Below are 6,000 nucleotides of genomic sequence, written 5' to 3'. Positions count from 1 at the left end.
GCGTGAGAAATGGTATGTAAACGCCGCATTTACATATCTGCCACTGTGCAAGAGAATCCGCATAAGTGTTCGATTGTTCGAACCCTAATGCGTGAGAAATGGTATGTAAACGCCGTATTTACATATCTGCCACTGTGCAGGAGAATCCGCATAGGTGTTCGAGTGTTCGAACCTTAATGCGTGAGAAATGGTATGTAAACGCCGTATTTACATATCTGCCACTGTGCAGGAGAGTCCGTATAGGTGTTCGAGTGTTCGAACCGTAATGCGTCAGAAATGGTATGTAGACACCGTATTTACATATCTGCCACTGTGCAGGAGAATCCGCATAGGTGTTCGAGTGTTCGAACCTTAATGCGTGAGAAATGGTATGTAAACGCCGTATTTACATATCTGCCACTGTGCAGGAGAATCCGTATAGGTGTTCGAGTGTTCGAACCCTAATGCGTGAGAAATGGTATGTAAACGCCGTATTTACATATCTTCCACTGTGCAGGAGAATCCGTATAGGTGTTCGAGTGTTCGAACCGTAATGCGTCAGAAATGGTATGTAAATGCCGTATTTACATATCTGCCACTGTGCAGGAGAATCCGTATAGCTGTTCGAGTGTTCGAACCGTAATGCGTCAGAAATGGTATGTAAACGTCGTATTTACATATCTGCCACTGTGCAGGAGAATCCGCATAGGTGTTCGACTGTTCGAACCCTAATGCGTGAGAAATGGTACGTAAACGCCGTATTTACATATCTGCCACTGTGCAAGAGAATCCGCATAGGTGTTCGAGTGTTCGAACCGTAATGCGTCAGAAATGGTATGTAAACGCCGTATTTACATATCTGCCACTGTGCAGGAGAATCCGCATAGGTGTTCGAGTGTTCGAACCGTAATGCGTCAGAAATGGTATGTAAACGCCGTATTTACATATCTGCCACTGTGTAGGAGAATCCGTATAGTTGTTCGAGTGTTCGAACCGTAATGCGTTAGAAATGGTATGTAAACGCCGTGTTTACATATCTGCCACTGTGCAGGAGAATCCGTATAGGTGTTCGAGTGTTCGAACCCTAATGCGTGAGAAATGGTTTGTAAACACCGTATTTACATATCTGCCTCTGTGCAGGAGAATCCGCATAGGTGTTCGAGTGTTCGAACCTTAATTCGTGAGAAATGGTATGTAAACGCCGTATTTACATATCTGCCACTGTGCAGGAGAATCCGTATAGGTGTTCGAGTGTTCGAACCGTAATGCGTCAGAAATGGTATGGAAACACCGTATTTACACATCTGCCACTGTGCAGGAGAATCCGCGTAGGTGTTCGAGTGTTCGAACCCTAATGCGTGCGAATTGGTTTGCAAACGCCGTATTTACATATCTGCCACTGTGCAGGAGAATCCGTATAGCTGTTTGAGTGTTCGAACCCTAATGCGTGAGAAATGGTATGTAAACGCCGTATTTACATATCTGCCACTGTGCAAGAGAATCCGCATAGGTGTTCGATTGTTCGAACCCTAATGCGTGAGAAATGGTATGTAAACGCCGTATTTACATATCTGCCACTGTGCAGGAGAATCCGCATAGGTGTTCGAGTGTTCGAACCTTAATGCGTGAGAAATGGTATGTAAACGCCGTATTTACATATCTGCCACTGTGCAGGAGAGTCCGTATAGGTGTTCGAGTGTTCGAACCGTAATGCGTCAGAAATGGTATGTAAACGCCGTATTTACATATCTGCCACTGTGCAGGAGAATCCGCATAGGTGTTCGAGTGTTCGAACCTTAATGCGTGAGAAATGGTATGTAAACGCCGTATTTACATATCTGCCATTGTGCAGGAGAATCCGTATAGGTGTTCGAGTGTTCGAACCCTAATGCGTGAGAAATGGTATGTAAACGCCGTATTTACATATCTGCCACTATGCAGGAGAATCCGCATAGGTGTTCGAGTGTTCGAACCGTAATGCGTCAGAAATGGTATGTAAACACCGTATTTACATATCTGCCACTGTGCAGGAGAATCCGTATAGCTGTTCGATTGTTCGAACAATAATGCGTCAGAAATGGTATGTAAACGTCGTATTTACATATCTGCCACTATGCAGGAGAATCCGCATAGGTGTTCGAGTGTTCGAACCTTAATGCGTGAGAAATGGTATGTAAACGCCGTATTTACATATCTGCCATTGTGCAGGAGAATCCGTATAGGTGTTCGAGTGTTCGAACCCTAATGCTTGAGAAATGGTATGTAAACGCCGTATTTACATATCTGCCACTGTGCAGGAGAATCCGTATAGGTGTTCGAGTGTTCGAACCGAAATGCGTCAGAAATGGTATGTAAATGTCGTATTTACATATCTGCCACTGTGCAGGAGAATCCGTATAGCTGTTCGAGTGTTCGAACCGTAATGCGTCAGAAATGGTATGTAAACGTCGTATTTACATATCTGCCACTGTGCAGGAGAATCCGCATAGGTGTTCGACTGTTCGAACCCTAATGCGTGAGAAATGGTATGTAAACGCCGTATTTACATATCTGCCACTGTGCAAGAGAATCCGCATAGGTGTTCGAGTGTTCGAACCGTAATGCGTCAGAAATGGTATGTAAACGCCGTATTTACATATCTGCCACAGTGTAGGAGAATCCGCATAGGTGTTCGAGTGTTCGAACCGTAATGCGTCAGAAATGGTATGTAAACGCCGTATTTACATATCTGCCACTGTGCAGGAGAATCCGCATAGGTGTTCGAGTGTTCGAACCCTAATGCGTGAGAAATGGTATGTAAACGCCGTATTTACGTATCTGCCACTGTGCAGGAGAATCCGTATAGGTGTTCGAGTGTTCGAACCGTAATGCGTCAGAAATGGTATGTAAATGCCGTATTTACATATCTGCCACTGTGCAGGAGAATCCGTACAGCTGTTCGAGTGTTCGAACCGTAATGCGTCAGAAATGGTATGTAAACGTCCTATTTACATATCTGCCACTGTGCAGGAGAATCCGCATAGGTGTTCGAGTGTTCGAACCTTAATGCGTGAGAAATGGTATGTAAACGCCGCATTTACATATCTGCCACTGTGCAAGAGAATCCGCATAAGTGTTCGATTGTTCGAACCCTAATGCGTGAGAAATGGTATGTAAACGCCGTATTTACATATCTGCCACTGTGCAGGAGAATCCGCATAAGTGTTCGAGTGTTCGAACCTTAATGCGTGAGAAATGGTATGTAAACGCCGTATTTACATATCTGCCACTGTGCAGGAGAGTCCGTATAGGTGTTCGAGTGTTCGAACCGTAATGCGTCAGAAATGGTATGTAGACACCGTATTTACATATCTGCCACTGTGCAGGAGAATCCGCATAGGTGTTCGAGTGTTCGAACCTTAATGCATGAGAAATGGTATGTAAACGCCGTATTTACATATCTGCCACTGTGCAGGAGAATCCGTATAGGTGTTCGAGTGTTCGAACCCTAATGCGTGAGAAATGGTATGTAAAAGCCGTATTTACATATCTTCCACTGTGCTGGAGAATCCGTATAGGTGTTCGAGTGTTCGAACCGTAATGCGTCAGAAATGGTATGTAAATGCCGTATTTACATATCTGCCACTGTGCAGGAGAATCCGTATAGCTGTTCGAGTGTTCGAACCGTAATGCGTCAGAAATGGTATGTAAACGTCGTATTTACATATCTGCCACTGTGCAGGAGAATCCGCATAGGTGTTCGACTGTTCGAACCCTAATGTGTGAGAAATGGTATGTAAACGCCGTATTTACATATCTGCCACTGTGCAAGAGAATCCGCATAGGTGTTCGAGTGTTCGAACCGTAATGCGTCAGAAATGGTATGTAAACGCTGTATTTACATATCTGCCACTGTGCAGGAGAATCCGCATAGGTGTTCGAGTGTTCGAACCGTAATGCGTCAGAAATGGTATGTAAACGCCGTATTTACATATCTGCCACTATGCAGGAGAATCCGTATAGCTGTTCGAGTGTTCGAACCGTAATGCGTTAGAAATGGTATGTAAACGCCGTATTTACATATCTGCCACTGTGCAGGAGAATCCGTATAGGTGTTCGAGTGTTCGAACCCTAATGCGTGAGAAATGGTTTGTAAACGCCGTATTTACATATCTGCCACTGTGCAGGAGAATCCGCATAGGTGTTCGAGTGTTCGAACCTTAATTCGTGAGAAATGGTATGTAAACGTCGTATTTACATATCTGCCACTGTGCAGGAGAATCCGTATAGGTGTTCGAGTGTTCGAACCGTAATGCGTCAGAAATGGTATGGAAACACCGTATTTACATATCTGCCACTGTGCAGGAGAATCCGCGTAGGTGTTCGAGTGTTCGAACCCTATTGCGTGCGAATTGGTTTGCAAACGCCGTATTTACATATCTGCCACTGTGCAGGAGAATCCGTATAGCTGTTCGAGTGTTCGAACCCTAATGCGTGAGAAATGGTATGTAAACGCCGTATTTACATTTCTGCCACTGTGCAAGAGAATCCGCATAGGTGTTCGATTGTTCGAACCCTAATGCGTGAGAAATGGTATGTAAACGCCGTATTTACATATCTGCCACTGTGCAGGAGAATCCGCATAGGTGTTCGAGTGTTCGAACCTTAATGCGTGAGAAATGGTATGTAAACGCCGTATTTACATATCTGCCACTGTGCAGGAGAGTCCGTATAGGTGTTCGAGTGTTCGAACCGTAATGCGTCAGAAATGGTATGTAAACGCCGTATTTACATATCTGTCACTGTGCAGGAGAATCCGCATAGGTGTTCGAGTGTTCGAACCTTAATGCGTGAGAAATGGTATGTAAACGCCGTATTTACATATCTGCCATTGTGCAGGAGAATCCGTATAGGTGTTCGAGTGTTCGAACCCTAATGCGTGAGAAATGGTATGTAAACGCCGTATTTACATATCTGCCACTATGCAGGAGAATCCGCATAGGTGTTCGAGTGTTCGAACCGTAATGCGTCAGAAATGGTATGTAAACACCGTATTTACATATCTGCCACTGTGCAGGAGAATCCGTATAGCTGTTCGATTGTTCGAACAATAATGCGTCAGAAATGGTATGTAAACGCCGTATTTACATATCTGCCACTATGCAGGAGAATCCGCATAGGTGTTCGAGTGTTCGAACCTTAATGCGTGAGAAATGGTATGTAAACGCCGTATTTACATATCTGCCACTGTGCAGGAGAATCCGTATAGGTGTTCGAGTGTTCGAACCCTAATGCTTGAGAAATGGTATGTAAACGCCGTATTTACATATCTGCCACTGTGCAGGAGAATCCGTATAGGTGTTCGAGTGTTCGAACCGTAATGCGTCAGAAATGGTATGTAAATGTCGTATTTACATATCTGCCACTGTGCAGGAGAATCCGTATAGCTGTTCGAGTGTTCGAACCGTAATGCGTCAGAAATGGTATGTAAACGTCGTATTTACATATCTGCCACTGTGCAGGAGAATCCGCATAGGTGTTCGACTGTTCGAACCCTAATGCGTGAGAAATGGTATGTAAACGCCGTATTTACATATCTGCCACTGTGCAGGAGAATCCGCATAGGTGTTCGAGTGTTCGAACCTTAATTCGTGAGAAATGGTATGTAAACGCCGTATTTACATATCTGCCACTGTGCAGGAGAATCCGCATAGGTGTTCGACTGTTCGAACCCTAATGCGTGAGAAATGGTATGTAAACGCCGTATTTACATATCTGCCACTGTGCAGGAGAGTCCGTATAGGTGTTCGAGTGTTCGAACCGTAATGCGTCAGAAATGGTATGTAGACACCGTATTTACATATCTGCCACTGTGCAGGAGAATCCGCATAGGTGTTCGAGTGTTCGAACCTTAATGCGTGAGAAATGGTATGTAAACGCCGTATTTACATATCTGCCACTGTGCAGGAGAATCCGTATAGGTGTTCGAGTGTTCGAACCCTAATGCTTGAGAAATGGTATGTAAACGCCGTATTTACATAT

This window comes from Camellia sinensis, chromosome 5, assembly GCF_055761805.1.
Source record: "Camellia sinensis isolate YWXY chromosome 5, ASM5576180v1, whole genome shotgun sequence".
Taxonomy (NCBI): Eukaryota; Viridiplantae; Streptophyta; class Magnoliopsida; order Ericales; family Theaceae; genus Camellia; species Camellia sinensis.
The sequence above is the reverse complement of the archived record's forward strand: the minus strand, read 5'-3'. Positions refer to the sequence as shown.